The 24,369-nt window shown below is 40.2% G+C and overlaps 1 protein-coding gene and 1 pseudogene across 2 annotated transcripts in view; one reads left to right on the forward strand and one right to left on the reverse strand.

Annotated features, from left to right (window-relative positions):
* SLC16A2 (solute carrier family 16 member 2) overlaps positions 1-24,369 on the reverse strand; it is a 118,750-nt gene that overhangs the window by 56,571 nt on the left and 37,810 nt on the right. The window lies entirely within an intron of this gene.
* LOC119051365 (high mobility group protein B2-like) lies at positions 13,197-16,181 on the forward strand (annotated as a pseudogene).

Here is a 24,369-nt window from a genome sequence, read left to right on the forward strand (position 1 = left end):
CACACCTCAGTTACTGAACTTAAGAGAGTAGAGCAAAAGTTTTTCCTCCTTTGCAATATTCAGAAAGGGGAATCTATCCATTGGTGTGTAGATTTTATTTAGGTCCTGACTCAGACACACTGGGAAAAAATATCCTTCATGATATGGATGAGACACTGATAGGGTTGTGGTGATATTATGGAATTATTGCTAATTGCTTTCGGTGTCATCAAAACACTCTAGTTGTGTTTTTTAAAAAAAAAAAGAGAATTCTTATGTTTCAGAGCTAGAACCCGAATACTTCCAGAGACAATGATGTCATATCTGGTGTCAACGTCAGAAACATCCAAAGCTTGGAAGAATTTTTATGAGTTCATTTGAGCCAAACTGACAATTGCCAGGAAGCAAAACCTCAGCAGATTGAGCAAGTGCTGTGGAAGATGGCAGTTTCGCAACTTATTTTATACATTACAATCAAAAGAGAAGATGTAAGTGGGTTCTGTGAAACCCACTGGTGACAGATTAGGGAGGCAGGAGAAAGCAAAGCAGGGAAACCTTGAGGATAGGATAGAAAGTAAAATGACAGAAGTGTACTTCTTTTATGTAGGTGGGTACAGGATGGTTAAGTCAACAATGAACAGGATAACAATAACAATGAGGGGATTAGAGGTCTCTGCTCTGGTGAGGCGGCTGAGCCCCAGGGGTTTGGAAAAAGGGGTTACTTTGACATTCCAAAGGTATGTTATCATAGATGCAAAACAACCCCAACAACAATAATAGAAGGACTGACTCCATTAAGGTCAAGACTGACTTTTGTCAGGGAAGATTCGAGCTTCGAACTAGGACGGGACTGCCGGCCCCAACCAGCTCCTAGTTAGAAAGCTCTGTCAGACCATCCTAGCGGGTCTTTATGTCTCTGAGTTTGTAAGGCCGTTATGCAGCCCTTCGCTGAGCGTGTCAGGTTTAGTGTGTGGCTCCTTCTCGTCCACCCTGGCCAGCTCTTGATAGTTGTTGAGGCTAGGTGTTGTGCACAAGAGGCCTCATTATGCTACTCCACTGGTGTGCAGGCTTGACATTTTCCGTAACAAAGCGTTTTCAGTATGAAATGGAGAAGGGTGGATCGCAGAGGTGTTTACCCCAATGTGGCTTATGTACTCAACTTTGGAAGGCTTTTCTTTGCTTGAAGAGAACAATTGTAAATTTAAGACACCGTGTGTGATTTGTGAACACCAGCAACATTGCTGGCAGAGGCTTATGACCGGAGACAGAAATTTCACCCCCCCCTCACTTCAGCCCCCTTCATCAGGCAGCATCTGTGCTGCTCCTCTCAGCCTGTGACGGCCTGTTCGTTGCCAGGCAATGGAAGCCAGGAGCCAGAAGCCCTTTTCTTGGGAGGGAGAAAGAGGGAGAGGGAGGGAGAGAAGCAAGGAGGGGGGAAGGTAGAAAGAAGCTGCCCAGGGGATGGCTTTCCTTGCCTAGGGACCGGGCCCAGGAGGAGAGATGGAGACTGGGGGCCCCCCATTGAATGCCAGTTTCCCACAGCCCCCACTTTCCGTGGAGTTTATTCCTGGGGGCAGCTCCATCTTCAGAGCTTGAGGCCGCTCGGAAGGGTTGGGGGAATGCATGCACTTCCCCCAAGTGCACTTCCTGTGGAGACCACTGAGATCTGTGATTGAGATACCTGTCAGCACCCATCCACAGGGCCAGAATGCCACACAGGCCTCTCCTGGGAGACATTCCCAAACTCTGATTAAGTTCAAACAGTCTATGAAGCAGCTCATCAAATGAAAAAACCTGCACCGCTGATCACCTGAGCTGGGACCATCCCAGAACATAGGAGGACTGGAGGCTTCTCCTTTGGGACAGAGAAACCTGCCCTCACTGACCTTTGGGGAAGGGAAGCAGGAGCATGTGGTGTTGCACAGTGGCCTGGCAGTCTCATACGCACTGACTGTGTGGAGGAACCAACCCTGTCTTCTGATATTGGTTCAGACTTAAGTGTCAACTGAAAGGTTGTGTGGGTGTGAGCCCATCCCTGGCTCTCAGTTTCCCGATCTTTGGAGGGGCAGTTCTCGTGCATGGTCCCTTGCCCCCTTTCAGGCACAGATGGGCTGGGATTATAATTCCCCCCACCCATGTGTACCCACCCTGCTCTCATTCACTAGGAAAAACTGGAAGCACCAACACAGCTAGTGACCTCTGTGTCTCTTTGGTCAGAGCACTTCCTACAGCCACCCGGCTGGGGATTCAGAGGGGCTCCAGGCTGTCATGGTGGAGGAATGCGGTCAAGCAGCTGCCTCAGACATCAACCTTGCAAGACCTGGCATCTCAGAGAGGAAGGGTGCCTGTATCCAAGGAGAAAAACATCAGGGGGGCCAGCAGTCAGGAGCTGAGCAAGAGCAAGGCCCAGACAGCCCCCGCCTTCGGCAGCATCTTTGTGGCTCCCGGTTGCTAGGAGCAGGCTATTCCATTGCTAAGCAACAGGAGCCTGGAGGATTAAATCCGATTTCCTGAGCTCACTGGAAGAGATGGGGGTGGGGGGACAGAAGGTGCAATGCAGATACCCTGGGGAAGCTCATCCTTGCTTCCAAGCTTTGTCGGGGGAAGTGGGTAGCTGGGGGTGGGGGTGGGGGGGTAAGGGAGGCACAGCTGGAAACTGATCCCTAGGGAGAGGTTCCAGAGGGTGGTAGTGGGTGAGCTGTACACCAGGTACTCCTTATAAAAACCAAAGGACCAAGGGTGAGACTAGCAATTAAGAGGCCAGTTAGAGAGCTAAGGAATGCTAATGATGATCCTTTTCTGAAAGCTCAGGATAGGCCTTGCAGTCCCTGGGGGTATTTCTGAGCCACCTGACCAGGCCAGAAGAGACTGGGCAGGCTTTGCCTCCAAATACGGGAGGATCAGAGCATTTTAGCGTCCAAGGGCCCCCAAGGGTCCTTGGGCCTACCTTCTTGCAGAACGACAGACTCTTTGAAAAGTGGCCCTCTGCTCTCTGCTTAGATAATAACCCAGGACGACAGGGAGCTCACTTCCTCCTATGACAACCCTTTCTGGACCTCACGCAGCCCAGTCGGCCTTCCTGTGGCTCCTTCTTGCAGAGGGCCAAGGGAGCTGGTCTAAATCTGCCCTGCTGTAGGGACCTGTATCCTCTCTCTTCTGTGAGCCTCACCTTCTGCCTCTTGCCACCTCTCAGGGGACAGGCTGTGTGGGCGCCTCACCATGGCTTGGTGCCCTCTGACTCCCCCGCACCCAAGCCTGGTACTTAGCTTCCTTATGGGCAAGGCAATAGGAGGACAAATTTACCAGAGTGTCCAGGACCCAACTTATGCCCCAGGGTCCAGGCTTCTGCCATGGCTTGGCTCATGTGGGGTCCTGCTGGCTCAAGGAAAGGTCTTGTTTCAAAGGGAAAACAGAAGAAAATATGTGTGGGTGGGCATGAGGGTGTTTACAAACCTAACAGGTGAATGGGCATGTGATGGATCCTGTAGACCCATTTTCTAGGAAAACAGTCATAAATGGTAAAATTATTTAAATTTGTTTAAAAGTTGTCCTAATGTGATGATAAACAGAGGAACATTTAATTAAGAAATCCCAAGAATCCCTGGCTGCTCTTGCTCAGTGGAGTGAGTGCCAGCCCGTGAACCCAAAGGGTCACAGATTTGATTCCCAGTCAGGGCACATGCCTGGGTTGTGGACCAGGTCCCTAACAGGAAGCATGGAAGAGATAACCAGACATTGATGTTTCTCTCCCTTTCTTTCTCCCTGCCTTCCCCTCTCTCTAAAAAATAAGTAAATAAAAAATCTTTTTCAAAAAAATCAGTAACCCTGAAGGCAGATGTGTGTGTGTGTACACACACACACACACACACACACACACACATACATAATATATATATTATGCAAACTGAGAAACATTGAGAACATAAAATGGTGAAAAATGAAGAGAGCTTCAGAGAAATGTGGAACACCATCAAGTACATCAATACACTTGCAATGGAATCACACAGGAGAGACAGAGACAAAACAAATAATTGAAAATAATAAAAATTCCTTAAATTTGAAGAAAACATTAATCTATATAGCTAAGAAGCTCTACTAATTACAAGTAAGAGAAACACAAAAGAGACACCCCATGCACATCACAATCAAAATGTGGAAAGTCAAAAACAAAAATCAAGAAAGCAGCAAGAGAAAAATGACTCATAATGGACAAGGAAAACTCTGATAAAATTAATTGCTGACATCTACCAAAAAGAATAGAAGCCAGAGGACAGTGGGATTACATTAAAAGTGATGAAAGGAAAAAAGTGTTAACCAAAATACTTTTCTGTAACATGTTTGAAATAGAAAAATTTATAGAAACAAAAATTAGATTACTGGTCACCAGAGGTTGGGAGATTGGAAGCTAGAGGAGAGACTGCTACTAGGTACAATCTCTTGGGGGTGATAAAAATGTTCTGGAATTAGATAATGGAAATGGTTGGAAAACATTGCAAATATACTAAAATCACCACGTTATACACTGTAAAATCATGAATGTTATGGTGGAGTTTTATCTTAATAAAAAAATTAAAATAAAGATCTCAGATCACTAATCTAACTTTTTAGTTAAATAAACTAGAAAAAGAAGAACAAACTCAACCCAAAGCAAGCAGAAGGAAGGCAATAATTAAGACTAGAACAGAAATAAGCAAAATAGAGAATAAAAAACAATGAAGAAAAATTTTTAAAAACGCAAGTTGGTTCTTTGAAACTATCTGCAAAATTAACAAATCTTTAACTAGATTGACCAAGAAAACATAGAGGTGACTCAAGTTAGCAAAATTAAGAATAAAAAAGAGCTATCACTACAACCTTATAAAAATAGGAAGAGCAAACAGGAACACTATGGACAATTTTGTGCCACTAAATTAAATAACTTGAACAAAATGGAAAAATTCCCACAAAGCCACAAGCTACCAAAATTGATGCAAGAAGAAACAGAAAATCTGAATGGAGATATAAAAACAGATTAAGTTTGTAATTAAAACACCCCCCCAAAAAATACCCAGAACAAATGTCTTGTACAGTTCATCTACTGGTGAATTGTACAAGTATTTAAAAGGGAATTAATACCAATCTTCACAAACTCTCCCAAAATAGTAAGGAACATCCCCCAACTCATTCTATGAGGCCAGTATTACTCTGATACCAAAGCCAGCCAAAGATATCACAAAGGAAGAAAACTACAGGCCAATATCTCTTATGAATATTAATGCAAACCATCTTCAGCAAAACACTAGCAAATTCAATACAGTAACATATAAACAAAATTACACACCACGACCAAGTGAGATTTATCTCAGGAATGCAAGGTTGACTTAACATCTGAAAATCAAACAATATATTGTAATATATCATATCAATAGAATGAAAGAAAAAAAACACATGATCATCTCAAGAGATGCAGAATAAGCATTTAACAAAACACATTTCCTCATGATGAAAACTTTTCACAACTAGGAATAAAAGGGAACTTCCTTGACCTGACAAAAGCCACCTGTGAAAAACCCAAGACTAATATAATATTTATTGGTGAAAGACTGATTGTTTTTCCTCTAAGATCAGAAGCAAGTCAAGGATGTCTGCTGTCATCATCTCTGTTCAACATTGAACTTAAGGTTGCAGCCAGACTAATTTACCAAAAAAACTGTTATCCACATTGGAAAGGAAGAAATAAAGCTATCTCTATTTGCAGATGACATTATCTTATATATAGAAAAGTCTAAGGAATCTACAAAAAAATCTATTAGAACTTATAAACTAGTTAAGCAAGGTTACAGGGTACAAGATAATATGCAACAATCACTTGTACTTTTGCATATTAGTAATAAACAATTTGAAAATAAAATGGATTAATTGTATTAACAATAACATTAAAATTTCAATTACTTAGAAATAAATTTAACAGAAGAAATATAAAACTTATGCTCTGAAAACTATAAAATATTGTTGAAAGAAGTTAAATAAAACCTAAATAAATGAAAAGAACTTCATACATCAACAACTTTAATACTGTTAAGGTGGAAATTTCTCTGAGTTGCTCTACAAGTTCAATTAAATCCCTATCAAAATCCCAGCTGCATTTTTTGCAGAAATTGACAAGTTAGTCTTAAAGTTAGTATTGAAATACAAGAGACCCAGATGGATAAAACAAACTTGAAAAAAGAAAAACATACTTGGAGGACTCATACTTCCTGATTTAAAATCTATAAAACTATAGTAATCAAGACAGTGTGGTACTGGTATAAGTATAGATGCATTCATTAATGGAACAAAACTGAGCATCTAGGAAAAAAAACACATTCATTATGAATTGATTGCGGCCGAGAGTACCAAGATAATTCAATGTGGACAAAATAGTCTTTTCAATAAATGGTGATGAGTCAATTGGATATCTACATGCAAAAAAAATGAAGTTGGATCTCTATACCACACTATATACAAACATTACCTCAAAATGAAACACAGACTTAAATGTAAGAAATAAAACTCTACAACTCTTAGAAGAAAGCACAGAAGTAAATCTTTATGACCTTAGAGTAGGCAATGGGTTTTTAGATATGACATAAAAGCATAAGCAACAAGAGAAAACAATAGATAAATTGGACTTTATAAAAATGAAGAACATTTTGGGGGGTTATATACTCCCTAAAATTAAAAACAGGGACTTGAACAATTCTTTGTATACCCATGTTCATAGCAACATAATTCAAAATAGTCAAAAAGGTATAAGTAACCCAAATGTCAATTAATGGATGAATGAATAAACAAAATGTGGTATATAATAAATGGAATATTACTCAACTTTAAAAAGAGAGGAAATTCTGACACATGCTACAACATGGATGAACCTTCTAAGTGAAACAAACCAGGTACAAAGGGCTAAATATTATGTGATTTTACTTATATAAGATACATAGAGTAGTCAAATTCATAGAGACAGAAAGTAGAGTTTTGATTGTCATGGGTTTAGGGGAGGAAGGATTAAGGAATGTTTGTTTAATGAATAGAAAGTCTCAGTATGGGAAGATGAAAAAGTTCTGGATATGGGTGGCAATAATTACCCAAAAATGTGAATGTACTTAATGCCACTGAAATGTACACTTAAATATGGTTAAAATGGTAATTTTTATGTTATGTACATTTTGCCACAACAAAATATTAAAAACCTTTTGTGCTTCAAAGCACAACAGTACCTTAGCAGATTACTCATGATACACATCACAGTCTGGTTTAATACTTATTCAATAATAAAATTGCTTTCTTCTCTTTTACAAACAAGCAAAAAAGAACCAAAGACATGGAAATAAAGAACAAACTGACAGTGACCAGAGGGGTGGGGGAAGGAGATAACAGGGGAAAGAAGGGGAACATATACAAAGGACCCATGAACAAGGACAATAGGGTGGGAAGTATTTTTGGGAGCAGGAGTTGGATGGGAGCAGGAGTTGGATGGGGCAGGGGAGAACAATGGGGGGGTGGGGACAACTGTAACTGAACAACAATAAAAAATAAATTAAAAAGAATAAAAGGAAAAAATAAATAAAAACAATATTGATGGAAAAAATAAAGTTGGAAGACTGACACTACTCAACTTCAAAACTTACTGTAAAGCTATGATAAACAAGACAGTGTGGCACTGGTGAAAGAATAGACAAATAGATCAATAAAACAGAAGAGAAAGCCCAGAAATAGACCCAGATAAGTATAGTCAACTGATCTTTGACAAAGAAGCAAATGCAATACAACAAAGCAAAGATAGTCTTTTCAACAAATTGTACAAGAACTAGGAAAAAATGTAAACACAGACCTTACATCCTTCACACAAATTAACTCAAAATTAATCATAGACCTCAATATAAAATGAAAACCTCTAAAACTCCTAGAAAATAATATAGGAAAAATCTAGATGATCTCAGTATGGTGATGACTTTTTACATATGATCCCTCAATGAAAGAAATGATAAACTGTACTTTTCCAAAATTAAAGTTTTGCTTTGTGAAAGACAGTGTCAAGAGAATGAGAAGATAAATCACAGGCTGAAAGAAGAAATTGCAGAATACCTATCTAATAAAGTCCTGTTTGTTGTTGAAAATATACAAAGAACTCTTGAAACTCAACAAGAAGGCCCTGGCAAGTGTAGCTTCGTGGATTGAGCGCAGGTTGCAAAGCAAGGGTCACAAAGTTCAATTCCCAGTCAGGACATATGCCTGGGTTGCAGGCCAGGTCCCCAGCAGTAGGCACAAGAAAGGCAACCACACATTGATGTCTCTCTCCCTCTCTTTCTCCTTCCCTTCCCCTCTCTCTAAAAATAAATAAATAAATTTTTTTAAAAAACTCAGCAAAAAGAAAATGAGCAACCCAAATAAAAAATGGATAACATCACTTCTCGGCCTTTTGGCTAAGATCAAGTGTGAAAAAAGGGTAACAGGCATCTTGCCACAGAAGATACACAAGTGGCAAATAGGCATATGGAAAGACGTTCCACATTGTGTGTCATTAGGGAATTTCGAATGAAAACAATAATGAGATACCATTACACCCCTATACTAGTGGGCAAAATCCAAAACACTAACACCAAATGCTGGCCAGGATGTGGAACAAGAACTTTCATATATTGCCAGTAGGAATGAAAGATTGTACAGCCACTAAGGAAGACAGTTTGGCAATTTCCTACAAAACTAAACATATGGTTACCATACAGTCCAGTAATTGTATTCCTTGGTATTTAACCCAATGAGTTTTAAAAAGCCTATCTCCACACAAAAATCTGCACATGATTGTTTATGGCAGCTGTATTTATAATCGCCTAAACTTGGAAGCAACCAAGATGTCTTTCAGCAGGTGAATGGCTAAATAAACTGTGCACATCCAGACATGGGAATATTATTCAGGGCTAAAAAAATGAGTGATCAAGCCATGAAAAAAAAATCATGGAGGAACCTTAAATGCATATTACTAAGTGAAAGAAGCCAAGCTGAAAAGTATGTATACTGTTTAATTCCAACTGTATGACAGTCTGGAAAAGGTAAAACTACAGAGACAGCAAAAGGATAAGTGGTTGCCAGAGATTCAGGGGATTAAAAGTAGGGCACAGAGAATTTTTAAAACCATGAAACTATTCTGTATGATAATCTAATAGGGGACACTACAGCATGGGAGTTTGATATGCATTAGATTTCACAGAATGTACAACACCAAGAGTAAACCTAATGTAAACTGTGAACTTTGGATGAAAATGGTGTGTTAGTATATATCCATTGATTGTGATAAATGTATCACTCTAGTGTGTGTGTTTATAATAGGGGAAGCTATGTGTTTGGGGGGGCAAGGGATATATGAGAAATCTCTGTAATTTCTGCTCAATTTTGCTGTGAATATAAAACTGCTCTAAAAATATAGTCTATAAATCAGGCAAAATATTTGAATAGACATTTTTACAAAGAAGATATATAAATGGCCAATAAATATATGAAAAGATGTCCAATATCATTAGGGAACTGCAGATCAAAATCAAAATAAGATACCACTTCACACTCCACTAGGATGGCTATAATAATAATAATTTTTAATGAAAATAAAAATATTGGTGAGAATGTGGAGAAAATGAAATCTCCATGCATTTCTGGTGAGGATGTAAAATTGTTCAGTTGCTTTGGAAAACATTTTGACAGTTCCTTAACATGTTAAATTTTACTCTCAGGTATATCCCAAAGACAAATGAAAACATATTTCTACAAAAAAAACTTGAACATGAGCCCTGGCTGGTGTGACTCAGTGGATTGAGTGCCAGCCTGAGAACCAAGGGTTTGCTGGTTCAATTCCTAGTCTGGGGCACATGCCTGGGTTGGAGGCCAGGTCCCCAGTAGGAGAGCTCATGAGAGGTAACTAACTGCACGTTGATATGTCTATTCCCCTCTCTCTCCCTAGGGGGCATGAGAGAGGCAACCACACATTGATGTTTTTCTCCCTCTCTTTCTCCCTTCCCTCCCCCTCTAAGAATTAATTAATTAATTAATTTTTAAAAATTAAAAAAAAGTGAACATGAATTTTCATGGCAGCATTATTTATAATAGCCAAAAAGTGGAAACAATACAAATGTTCATTAACTGAAGAATGGATAAACAAAATGTGAAATATCCATAAAATGGGATATTATTCAGGAATAAAAGACTAAATTATTAATACATGCTATGACATAGAAGAACCTTGAATATATTATGCTAGGTGAAATAAGTCAGTATAATTTCATTTATATAAACTATTTATAATATGCAGACATAGAAAGGAGACAAGTATTTGCCTAAAGCTGGGATGAAGGAATGGAAAAGTTGAGGGGTGATAGCTAATGGGTAGAGGTTTCTTTTTAGGAGATGACAATGTTCTAAAATTGATTATGGTACTTCACACTGGTCAGAATGGCCATCCTAAACAAATCAACAAAAAATAAGTGCTGGAGAGGTAGTGGAGAAAAGGGAACCCTAGTGCACTGTTGGTGAGAAGGTAGACTGGTGCAGCCACTGTGGAAAACAGTATGAATTCCCTCAAAAAATTAAAAATAGAACTGCCTTTTGTCACAGTGATTCTGCTGCTGGGAATATGCCCTAAGAATCTGAAACACCAATTCAAAAGAACGTCTGCACCTCTATGTTCATACCAGCATTATTTACAATAGCAAAGTGTTGGAAATAGCCTAAGTGCCCATGAGTAAATGAGTGGATAAAAAACTACAGTACATTTACACAATGGAATGCTACCCGGCAGAGAGAAAGAAGGAGCTCCTACCCTTTGTGACAGTATGGATGGAATTGGGGAGCATTATGCTAAGTGAAATAAGCCAGGCAGTAAAAGACAAATACCATATGATCTCATCTATATGTGGCACCTAATCGACAAAACAAACAAGCAAGCAAAATATAACCAGAGACATTGAAATAAAGAACAAACTGACAGTAACCAGAGGGAAGGGGGGAGAGGGATAATAGGGGATAATAGGGGAAGGGCCATCAAGGAACATGTATAAAGGACACATGGACAAAGCCAAATGGGGCAAGTTTGAGGGTGGGAGATGGGGATGGGTCGGGGGGACCTGGTGGGGGGAAAATGGAGACAACTGTACTTGAGCAACAATGAAAATAAATAAAATTGATTATGGTATTGTTTGTACAATTCTGTAAATATACTAAAAACCATTGAATTGTATACTTTAAATGGATTGATTATATGACCTATGAATTGTCTCAATAAGGATGTTATTTTTTTTTAAAGCTTAAGCAAACGGAAGGTGATCTTGAATTGAGCCCTGAAGCACAATCAAATAATCACACACTAAAGAAAGGTATTTCAAGCTGATGAACCAGCATGAGAAATGGTTTGGAGTCTTGAAATATGAATTATATGGTGTGAATGAAAAAAGTATGTGTGGGTGTTTAGGTAGGTGTTGGATAGAAGACAAACCTGGAAAGTAACATCGTGACTTGAAAGTTGTGTTCAGGCATTTGGATAAAAATCTCAACGACTCAATAGGGATTCATGAGTGGATTCTGGGATGGGAACTGACAAGATCAGATAGATTTCCATTTTATAGAGCAAGCCTTGACAACAACAATCAGTCTATAGAAATATATGGAAGGAGGCAAGAATACCAATTATGCTTTTGTAACCTGTGTAATCTACAAAGGCCATTATTGTGGGCTTTTTCAATATTTTCTCTCTTACTAATATTGGAGTTTTCACCGGAGTCACTAGGAATTTATAAGTCAACTGGGAGAATTGACATCTTTTGTATGTCATTTTCCTAGTCATAAGCATCAGCCATGTGTTCATTTTTTTAGGTCTTTGGTAGTTTATTTTTTAATACATTTTTATTTTCAATTACAGTTGATGTACAATATTATATTAGTTTTATGTGCACAACCCAGTGATTAGATATTTATATAACTTGCAAAGTGATCACCCCAATAAATCTAATAGCTATTTGGCACTATACATATTTATTACAATATTATTGACTATATTCTCTATTCTGTATTTTACATCCCCATGACTATTTTGTAACTACCAAGTTGTGCTTCTTAATTCCTTCACATTTTCCCCCCAGCTGTTCAAACCAGTTCCCATCTGGCAACCATCTGTAAAAAAAAAAATGTTCTCTGTATCTATGAGTATTTCTGTTTTGTGTTTTCATTTCTTTTTTCTTTATATCCTACATATAAGTGAAATCATATGGTATTTGTCTTTCTCTCTCTGACTTATTTCACTTAGGATAATAGCCTCTAGGGCCACACATGTTGTCAATGGCAAGGTTTCATTATTTTTATGGCCCAGTAATATTCCATAGTATGTATGTACCACCTCTTCTATATCCCCCCACCTATTGACAGACATTTAGGTTGCATCCATATCTTGGTTGTTGTAAATAATGCTGCAGTGAACATTTGAATGCATATGTCTTTTTGAATTAGTGTTTTTAAGTAAATACCCACAAGTGGGATTTCTGGGTCCTTCTTTGTCTCTTATTATAGCCTTTGTTATAAAGTCTATTTTGTCTAGTATAAGTATTGCTACCCCAGCTTTTTAAAAAATTTTATCTGCATGACCTTTCTTTTTCATCCCTTTATTTTCTATCTGTGTGTGTCTTTTGATCTGAAGTGCGTCTCTTGTAGATAGCATATATGTGGGTTTTGTTTTCCTATACATTTGGCAACCTGTGTCTTTTGATTGGAGCATTTAATCCATTTGCATTTAAAGCAACTGTGGATAGTATATATTTATTGCCATTTTATTATTCATATTTTTCATCTTTTTTCCTTCTTCTTAAAGAAGACCCTTTAACATTTCTTGTAATACTGATTTGGTAATAATGAACTCCTTTAGTTTTTTTTTGTCTGGGAAGTTCTTTATTTCTTCTTTGATTCTATATTATAGCTTTGCTGAGTAGAGTAATCCTGGTTGCAAGGTCTTTGCTTTATATTACTTTGAATTATTTCATGCCAATACCTTCTGGACTGCAAAGTTTCTGTTGAGAAATCAGCTGACAGACAATCTTTTGGGAGCTCCCTTGTAGGTAACTGACTGCTTTTCTCTTGCTGCTTTTAAGATTCTATCTTTGTCAAAACCAGTTCATGCCAGAGCCCAGCAAGAGAAGTGTTTTTGGTAAATACCGTCTGTCACCATGCCTAAAGGAGACCCCAACAAGCCTAGGAGCAAGATGTCCTCATATGCCTTCTTCATGCAAACCTGCCAGGAAGAGGACAAGAAGAAACACCCACACTCTTCTGTCAACGTTTCCAAATTCTCCAAGAAATGTTCTGAAAGATGAAAGACCATGTCTGCAAAGAAAAAGTCAAAGTTCGAATATATGGCAAAGAGTGACAAAGCTCTCTATGACAAGGAGATGAAAAATTATGTTCCTCCTGAAGGCGATAAGAAAGGAAAGAAAAAAGATCCCAATGCTCCTAAAAGACCTCCATCTGCCTTCTTCCTGTTTTGCTCTGAACATCGCCTAAAGATCAAAAGTGAACACCCTGGTTTATTCACTGGGGATACTGCAAAAATTGGGTGAAATGTGGTCTAAACAGTCAACCACAGATAAGCAACCATATGAACAAAAAGCAGCTAAGCTAAAGAAGTATGAAAAGGATATTGCTGCATACCATGCCAAAGGCAAAAGAGAAGTGGGAAAGAAGGGATCTGGCAGGCCAACAGGCTGAAAGAAGAACAAACCAGAAGATGAAGAGGAGGAAGAAGAGGAAGAGGACTTCCAGCCAAGAGGGAGGCTTAGGTATACACACTGTGCCACCTTGCACAATCAAAAGAACAAAAACAAATATCAAAACAAAAAACAACCAGAACTGACAGAAAATTGAACTGTATGGAAGTCCGACAACCAAGGAGTTAAAGAAAAAACATTCATCCAGACCAGTAGGAGCAACAAAGACAGGCAGCCGGGCAGAGAGGACTTGCAGCAAATCAGTGGCTGGAGAATTGGGGCAGGCAAGGAGGCCACTGATGGACCCCCCCCCCAGCGAGGCAGTGGATTGAGAACTGGGTGGTCCCACATTCACATGCAGATAAACTGGGAGGAACAATTGGGGAGCGAGACAGACCGCGCAACCCAGAGTTTCAGCGTGGGGAAATAAAGCCTCAAACCTCTGATTGAGAACACCAGTGAGGGTTGAGAAGCCAGCAGGAGAAGCTCCCAGCCTCACACAAGAGTTCGTTGAAGAGACCAACAGGGTCCTAGAATGTACACAAGCCCACCTACCTGGGAACCAGCACCAGAAGGGCCCAATTTGATTGTGGGAAGTAGGGGAAGTGACTGAAAACCTACAGAGAGCAGAGCAAGCACCATTGTTCCCTCTAGAACCCCTCCCCCACATACAGCATCAGAATGCAGCGACATGTGTTGCCCTGCCCTGGTGAGCACCTAAGACTCCACCCCTTACTCTATAACAGGCATGGCGAGACAAAAAAATGGCCCAAATGAAAGAACTGATCAAAGCTCCAGAAAAAATACAACTAGGCAACAAAGAGGTAGCCAACCTATCAGATGCACAGTTCAACAAACTGGTAATCAGGATGCTCACAGAATTGGTTGAATATGGTCGCAAATTAGATGAAAAAATTAAAACTACATTGAGTGAAATAAAGGAAAATGTACAGGGAACCAACAGTGACAGGAAGGAAACTGGGACTCAAATCAATGGTGTGGACCAGAAGGAAGAAAAAAACATTCAACCAGAACAGAATAAAGAAATAAGAATTTTTTTAAATGAAAAAAGGTTTAGGAACCTCCAGGACATCTTTAAACATTGCAACATCTGAATCATAGGGGTACCAGAAGGGGAAGAGGAAGAGCAAGAAACTGAAAACTTATTTGAACAAATAATAAAGGAAAACTTCCCCAATCTGGCAAAGGAAATAGACTTCCAGGAAGTCCAGGAAGCTAAGAGTCCCAAAGAAGGTGGACCCAAGAAGGAACACACCAAGGCACATCATAATTATACTTCACAGGATTAAAGATAAGGAGAGAATCTTCAAAGCAGTAAGAGAAAAGGAGACAGTTACCTACAAAGGAGTGCCCATAAGACTGTCAGCTGATTTTTCAAAAGAAACCTTACAGGCACGAGGGGCTGGAAAGAAGTATTCCAAGTCATGAAAGGCAAGGACCTACATCCAAGATGACTCTATCCAGCAAAGCTATCATTTAGAATGGAAGGGCAGATAAAGTGCTTCTCAGATAAGGTCAAGTTAAGGAGTTCATCATCACTAAGCCCTTATTATATGAAATGTTAAAGGGGTTTAATCTAAGAAAAAGAAGATAAAATATGTACAGTAAAATGACAGCAAACTCACAGTTATTAACAACCATACCCAAAACAAAAAACAAACTAAGCAAACAACTAGAACAGGAACAGAACTACAGAAATGGAGATCACATGGAGGGTTAGCAACAGGGGATTGGGTGGGGAGAGAAGGAGAAAAGGTTCAGAGAATATGTAGCATAAATGGTAGGTATAAAATAGACAGGGGGAGGTTAATAATAGTATAGGAAATGGAAGAGCCAAAGAACTTATATGTATGACACACGGACATGAACTAAAGGGGGAAATGTGGGTGGGAGGGGGTGTGCATGGCAGAGGGAAAAAGGGGGGAAATGGGACAACTGTAATGGCATAATCAATAAAACATACTTTAAAAAACTATTGTACATTTATACAATGGAATACTACACGGCAGAAAGAAGGAGCTCCTACCATATGCAACAGCATGGATGGAACTGGAGAGCATTATGTTAAGTAATATAAGCCAGGTGGTGAAAGACAAATATCATATAATCTCAACTTTAAATGGAACCTAATCAACAAAACAAACAAGCAAGTAAAATATAACCAGAGACATTGAAATTAAGAACAAGCGGACAGTAACCACAGGGGAGATGGGAGGAGATAATGGGAGGAAGGTGAAGGGTTTTCATAAACAACAGTAAAGGTCACATGGACAAAACCAAGGAGCAGTAGAATCAAGGGATAGAGATGGAGATGGCTGGGGTGGGAGGAAAGGTCAGAAGAAAGGGTAGAAAACTACTTGAACAACAATAAAATTTTTAAAAGAAGAAGAGGAAAAGGAGAAGGAAGAGGATGAAAATGAAGAATAAAAGGTTATCCTGTAATGCTGCATGTGGAGTATGTGGGTGTGCTCAATTGTTTTGCTAAGAATATGAATTCAAGCACAGCTCAATATTGGCTTCAGTATAAAAACTGTACAGATTTTTGTATAGCTAGTAAGATTCTTTGTAGAGAAAATACTTTTTTCAAAATGAGTGTTGTAGCTTTTTGAGGGGCTAGTACATAGAGTTAGATTTTAAGGCTTTGGATGTTAAATGTTTCTAAATATTTAATGGTTTCTTTAATTTCCTGACTTGTGTATGGTAGCACAGCAAACTTGCAGGAATTAGTATCAATAGTAAATTCTGGGTTATTTAGAATGTTGCATTTTGTATAATACAACATTCTAAATGTTGTATTATGTATATTTTAAAAGATTTTTCTCTTTGTCTTTAATCTTTATCATGTTAATTATAGTGCCCTGGTGTGGGCCTCTTTGGGTTCATCTTATTTGGGACTCTCTGTGCTTCTTGGACTTGTATGTCTATTTCCTTCACCAGGTTAAGGAAGTTTTCTGTCATTATTTCTTCAAATAGATTTTCAATTTCTTGCTCTTTTTCTTTTCCTTCTGGCACATCATACTGTGAGTGTTGGTATGCTTGATGTTGTCCCAAATGTTCCTTAGACTACCCTCATTTTTTTTTCTGCTGTGATTGGGTGTTTTCTGCTACCTTATCTTCCAAATCTCTGATTTGATCCTCTGCTTCATCTCATATACTGCTGATTCCTTCTAGTGTATTCCTCATCTCAGTTAGTGCATCCTTCTTTCTAACTGGTTCTTTTTGTTTCTTATCTCTTAGTTGAAGTTCTCACTGAGTTGATTTATTCTTCCCCTAATTTCATTGAGCATCCTCATAAACAGTGTTTTGAACTCTGCATGTTGTAGATTATTTGTCTCCATGTTTAGTTCTTTTTCTGGAGTTTTGTCCTGTTCTCTCATTTGGGACATGTTTCTTTATCTCCTCATTTTTACTGCCTTCCTCTGTTTGTTTCTATATATTAGGTTGAGCTGCTATATGTCTTCTAATCTTGGTAGAGTGACCTTAAGTAGGAGGTATACTGTGGGACCAAATGGCATGCCCTCCCCAGTCACCTGAGCTGGGTACTCCAGGTATGCCCCACACCCCTGTGTGGGCTATGTACATCTGCATGTTGTTGTTTAACCATAGTTGCTGTTGGCACCACAATGAGTGGAATTGATCCCAAGGTTTATCAGCTGTGAGGACTGGCCAAGACTGCAGTGAAGGAGATGCTACGTAGGGGCCCACCCTATAGACCAAGACTCACTTCAATGGGCCTCTGGTGCCTGCTGAGTCTACCCCTTGTGTGTGTCATTCATGGAGGTCCTTGGGTGGTGCACTCATGTAGTCTGAAGGTACATATTAGGTGTGCTGGTTCTGGTGACTCCAGGGATCTGCCCTGGAGAGGCCAAGCTGCAAACAGAGACTGGCTATTGCTAGTGCAAGGCTTCAGGTTGCTTAATAAGAAGTACAGGGCATGGATTCAACTTCCGCCAAGATGGAGGCATAGGTGAAAGCACTGCCCCTTCTTGTACAACTAAGTTTAAAAACAACAAAGTTTTAGCAACAAAAATGCAGCCAAACCACAGAAAATTGAACTACATGAAAGTCTGACAACAATGAACTCTTCAGCCAAACCGGTAAGAAGGGCAGAGCCAGCAGCAGAGTGGGGTCGGGCAGGAAAGATCCACCGGACCTACCAGTGCCCACAATCCAGGTGCGCCAGTAGCCGTGGGCTGATTCCAGGTGTGGAAAAGCAGGTGGACCCACTAAGGGCGCAAGGCGGTGGACCAACTGACGGCTGATGGCGGTCACACATTTGCGCACAGATAAACTGGTGAAGGAGCAAGCGGTGAGACTGACTGTGCAGGCCCCAGTGGCAGGAAGCGGCAGAGGGAACTGCCATTGTCCCTCTCTGACCCCGCCCCCACACACAGCATCACAAACCAGTGACCTGGGTGGCCCCGCCCTGATAAACAACTAAGGCTCCCCTCCTCATACATAACAGGCACAAACAGATAAAAAAAACGACTCAAGAACAACTCAGAGCCCCAGAGCCGATAAATCTAAGCAATGAAGAAATAACCAAACTTTCAGATGCACAGTTCAAAACACTGGTGATCAGGATGCTCACAGAACTGGTTGATTTTAGTCACAAATTAGAGGAACATATGAAGGCTAAACTAATTGAAATGAATGGAAATACACAGGAAACCAATAGGAATGAAAAGGAAACTGGGACTCAAATCAAGGGAGTAGACCAGAAAGAGGAAAAAAATGACCAAACGGAAAAGAATGAAGAAACAAGAATTCAAAAAAATGAGGAGAGGCTTAGGAACCTCCAGGACATCTTTAAACATTCCAACATCTGAATTATAGGGGTACCAGAAGAGGAAGAGGAAGAGCAACAAGTGGAAAACTTATTTGAACAAATAATACAGGAGAACTTTTCCAATCTGGCAAAGGAAATAGAGTTCCAGGAAATCCAGGAAGCTCAGAGAGTTCCAAAGAAGTTGGACCCAAGAAGGAACACACCAAGGCAAATCATAATTACATTAGCCAACATTAAAATGAAGGAGAGAGCCCTGGCTGGTGTAGCTCAGTGGATTGAGCACGGGCCTGCAAACCAGACAATCGCGGTTCGATTCCCAGTCAGGGCACATGCCTGGGTTGCAGACCAGTTCCCTGCAGGCCAATTCCCAGCAGGGGACGCATGAAAGGCAACCATACATTGATGTTTCTCTCCCTCTCTCCTTCCCTTCCCCTCTAAAGATAAATAAATAAAATCTAAAAAAAAAAAAGATTAAAAAATAAATAAATAAAATGAAGGAGAAAATCCTAGAAGCAGCAAGAGATAAGGGGACAGTCACCTACAAAGGACTTCCCATCAGACTGTCAGGTGGATTTCTCAAAAGAGATATTGCAGGCAAGAAGGGGCTGAAAAGAAGTATTCCAAATCATGAAAGACAAGGACCTACATCCAAGATTGCTCTATCCAGCAAAGCTTTCATTTAGAATGGAAGGACAGATAAAGTGCTTCCCAGATAAGATCAAATTCAAGGAGTTCATCATCACCGAGCCCTTATTATATGAAATGTTAAAAGGACTTACCTAAGAAAAAGAAGATAAAAAAGATGAGCAGTGAAAGGACAGCAAACTCACAGTTATTAAGAACCACACCTAAAACAAAAGCAAACTAAGAGGACAGCTAGATCAGGAGCAGAACCATAGAAATGAAGATCACATGGAGGGTTAGCAACAGGGGAGTGGAAGAAAGAGAAGGGGGGAGAAGGTACATAAAATAAGTAGCATAGATGGTAGGTAGAAAATAGATAGGGGGAGGGCAAGAATAGTATGGGAAATATAGAATCTAAAGAACTTGAGACACGTGGTCATAAACTAAAGGGGGGAATGGTGGGGGAGCGGGTGTGCAGGGTGGAGGGGAATGAAGGGTGGAAATAGAACAACTGTAATGGCATAATTAATAAAATATACTTAAAAAATAAGTACAGGGCATGCAGGGGCTAGATGATGCTTGTTCAGGGTTTGTGAACCCTTGAAAGATTCTAGGAAAATCTGTAGCATGAACCAAGATGATCAATTTGTATAGAAAAGCCACTGAATACAGTTTGGGTGTGCCTGAAAGTTGGGAGGGGAAGGGTCTCAGGGAATCACCAGGGTTGGGCAGTGTTAGCCAGGTTGATGTAGAACCTAGGCTGAAAAGTCTAAAACCTCTCTAAGGCCACATCACTAAGTATTGAGTATTGTGACAAAGCCATGAGCTTCTGTATCATGCAAAACCCATAGCAGCCCTAAGTTCTATCAGGACAACATCATGGTCTCAACCTGAACCACAAGTTCCAGAACTCCAAGACCCCTTTTACCAGATATTTCATTGTGTTCCCAGTGTCACTGAGCTGGTGCTCAGAATGACTGTGGCCAGGGTAGAGCTTAGTAAAATAATTTAGAGAAGGGCAACTTTGTTTTCATCAGGCACAATAGGTCAATGTCTTTGTGATGATTAGACACCTAGAAGAAGCGTGGGTCTGTAGCAAACCCTAGATAAAATACATTCAGATGTGAGGAATGGTGATTAGGGAGTCAAGGAAGCGGGTGGAGAACTCCGTAGCCTAAGCTACTGTTTATCTTTCATAGCTGTTTAGGAGCTAGGTCTAGAAAAAGCTCATAAAGACAATTAAAATAAAACGTTCACACCAGGTCCAAGCACCAGGGCTTTGAAGCTCTGGTGAGTATGGAGTCTGCATCCACCGCCCATCCGGACTGCTGGAACCCTGGGGCATTGGATGGAGCCTACACACTTCTTCCTAGACTTCCCTCAATGGCTTGCTGGGTTTACAGTTCTCCTTGTTCCCTTCTCCTCTCTCCTTGGAGGTAGTATTGACCAGCTTTCACACCAGATAAGAACATCACGTTCTTCCTGATCTAGAAGAGCAAAGCAGTCTGCAGTCCCTAGGGTTTGGGAGGGCCGGAGAGGGGAAGTTCTAATGTTTGTAAGTAGATCAGTCAGTCGCCTGGGCAGCCCCAGGGGCTCCTGGTCCAGATATCCTCCACCACCTCCTCATCTTTATCCTGCCCCCTCACACGGCCCCTTGACTGCTTTGTTCATTGCCCAGAGACGTGCAGTAAGCCAAGAACAATGCATCCCATCTCCCTGGAATTGTCACCACAATATGGGGGTTGGCTGAGGAATAAAAACTACAGTGTGCTGCTTACTAGGTCTCTTCCAACTCTCTCCAGTCCTTTCCTGCTTGCCTTTGGAGTCTGGTGCACAAACACTGTCTCCAACCTACAGGATGGGCTGAACAACACCCCCAGCCTCCCTAGCTGCCCAGCATAACAAAATACTATTCAAGCCAATTTGAGCGGCCTTGAAGCCCAGGGGAAGAATATGAAGGGTGAGCAAGGCCAGTGATAACCTGTGGGGTTGTAGAGGCTGATGAGTCAATAGTTTCTGAAGGGTTATGCTCTTGCCTTTCTCTGCAGTAACTCATTCTCAAGGACACATGCAGAAATTCCAGAGCTCAGAACAAAGTTTTTGTCCTCAGATTACCCATTTCAGACTACTCCTTTCTACCCCGAAGCAAAATCTCAAGGCATACTCTCTCCTAGCCTGAGAGTCACCCTTGGTTTCCAAATACTCCTATGGGGCTATTTTAAATTTTATTAAGGATCTATAAACTAAACTAAAATAAAAAGATAGGCCTTGGGGAGGCCTGAAAGGAAAACATGAGATAGATCTCAAATCTCATTTCATTAACAGTCCTATTAGCAGATGTACACCATGCTCTCTATCTCTCTCAATCCTCCTTCTGAAACAAGAGTTGTGTGCTGGCCATGAGCCTCCTCATCATTAAAGACCAACTTCCTCTGTGTTGCTATATTCCCTGGCTCAATGGCAAAGAAATAGATGTGAAATTGACTATGTTAGAATTGTGTTTTCTGCCCCAACTCTAGTCTCTCCTAGCTGGGTAAAGACCCTAGTCTTTACTAGGAGAGTGGGTTTAAAAAGAAATTAATACTGTCTTCATTTGATACTTCTTAGATTCTTTTAGTAAATGTATAATATTTACAAGTGCTTTGCATCTTGTTTCCCCCAAGACAGCTTTGTTTTCTTTTATGACATATTCTTTTTGGGGGCTACATTTTTTATTGTTCAAGTACAGTTGTCTCCAATTTCCCTTCACCACTCCCCCCACACCCCACCCATCCCTGCCTCCCATGCTCCATCCTACCCTCTTTGGCTTTGTCCATATGTCCTTTATACATGTTCCTTGACAACCCTTTTTATACAAAAATCTTAAGATTTCCAATTTGCATTCTTCCTGCATAGGTTTTCAGAAACCCATTCCTCATGCTTGCAGAAGTGATAGTGTATGATTAGCAATGAGTAGTTATTGTACATCAAAAGGATATAAAATATCATCACCAAAAACTGCCAAAATAACCTTGAGTACAAAAGAGAAACACAAATGCAATATTTGCCAAGTCAGTTTCTGCTAAAAACATTTTGAAATTGGAAGTAATCAGTTAAATTCAAAAGTACTTGTAAATGACACTCTCATTTGTAATACTCCAAAACTAGAAACAACCAAAATACCCATGAAGAAGTGAATGAATAAACAATGTTATGTTTCTACAATAGAATACTATGTAGCAATGAAAAGGAATGAAATATTAATCATACATTGAGTCCCAAATAATTATGCTGTGTGAAAGAATCTCTAGACAAAAAGAATTCATACTGTATGACTCCATTTATAGAAAATTCTTTTAAAATCCAACTAATTTGTAGTGACAGAAAATAGTTCACTGATTGCCTGGGATGGTGGTACTGCACAAGGGCAAGAAGAAATTTTTGTGGGTGATATGTTCATTATCTAGATTATTGCAATAATTTCATGAGTGTATACATTTTGCTAAAATTTACCAAATTATACTTTAAATATGTACAGTTTATTGTACATCAATTATAACTTCATTAGCTATAAAAATAATTAGATTTAGAGCAAAAAAATTAATTGTAGTAGGTGCTGTTGGGCTAACTCAACACCTATTTCAACTGTCTTCTCTATTTCTGTCACCATTACAGAAGTTGCTGAATGCTTATTTTTCCAGACTTGCAACTAGAAGTTAAAAAGTTTAAAATCTAAGTCCACAAAACCCCTTTTCTTATCCAACTGCAATCTTATAGTGAAGCACATTGTATAAATTATAAAGGCCAGGCTGCTGTGGTGTGATGGGGGTGTTTGTCAGGATATTGGAACATCCACTAATTTTTTTCTCATTTGCCTTCTCCTTATCCATCTTTTCTCTTTACTGTGGTCCCTGAGGTGTTCTGAATAATCTCTGCTTTTATACAGATCTTTTCTTTCCCAGGCCACTTACTATCTCACTATCTGTCCTAAAAAATGATAGAGCCTAGTCCTCCTCATTTCATAGGTGGGAAATTCAATCCACAAAGACATGAAGGGACCTACACATGGTCTCACAAGACAGAAGCAGAAGTTAGTGGCCCAGGTGTTTTGGGAGACCCAGGCCAGATCCCCATGTTGGACCTGTGGGCAGTGTTTCTGAAGGGCTTTATTTTGACAAGATTTTCCCTTTAGTTTCTTCACAGGTCTCTTGACCCCTAATGAATTCCTGCTACACCAGTTCTATGCACAACTACTTATATGGCCCATGCTCAGTTCTCTTTCTCTTTGGTGATGGTGTTCCAGGCTTGTGAACCTTCCTCCCCCCTTCTGGAGAAAAGCCCATTCTCCATAGATCTGTAGCAAAGTTTTGGTAGTGAAGTTATGATACGCTGGGACAAGAACAGAAAATTGGGAGCAAAAGCTGAAACACTAGCAGTCAGGAGACTATCTAGGAAACAAGTACCACCTCAAATGAAGAAGACATCAAGCCTCCAAAGGAGCCTGGAAACCAAAACACACAAAACAATCTTGAGTCCCAATCTTTCTCTGGATGGCTACAAGGGGCTCCACCCAAACTCAGAGGGTCAGCTCTGGACCCTCTTCAAACATACCAGGTCAATAGAGGTGGAGTTTCCTCCACTAGGGAGAAGAGGAGACAGGGAGAGAGACTTCAGGGGGAGGGGTGGCTATGAAAGGAGCTCTCCTGGCCTGGACTGAAAGACTCAGGAAGAGACACTCCAATGAGGGTAAGAGAGAATGAAGGCCACTGAAAGGGACAGGGTTAGATCTAGAGAAATCAGAAGTTCCGAAGAAAGCATCCTAGCCTCTCCAGATGGGACTGGTGTTAAATCTTTTTTAAAAGATTTCATTTATTTATTTTGAGACAGAGGGGAAGGGAAGGAGAAGCAGGAGAGAAACATCAGTGTGTGGTTGCCTCCCACACTCCACCCACTGGGGACGTGGCCCCCAACTCAGGGATGTACCCTGACAGAGAATCAAACCAATGACCCTTTGGTTTGCAGGCCGGCACTCAATCCACTGAGCCACACCAGCCAAGGCAAATAAATGAAATCTTTAAAAAAAAAAAAAAAAGCCTTGTTGTTGCAAATGTAGGTCACCATGTATGTTGCCTAACACTGAGTATGAGGGAAGCACCAATGAACACTGGAAATAAGCTGCAGGAGGAGATCTCTCCATCTCTCCATCTCTCCATCTCTCCATAT

Source organism: Artibeus jamaicensis, unplaced genomic scaffold (assembly GCF_021234435.1).
Source record: "Artibeus jamaicensis isolate MK-2021 breed Jamaican fruit bat unplaced genomic scaffold, CSHL_Jam_final contig_240, whole genome shotgun sequence".
Classification (NCBI taxonomy): domain Eukaryota; kingdom Metazoa; phylum Chordata; class Mammalia; order Chiroptera; family Phyllostomidae; genus Artibeus; species Artibeus jamaicensis.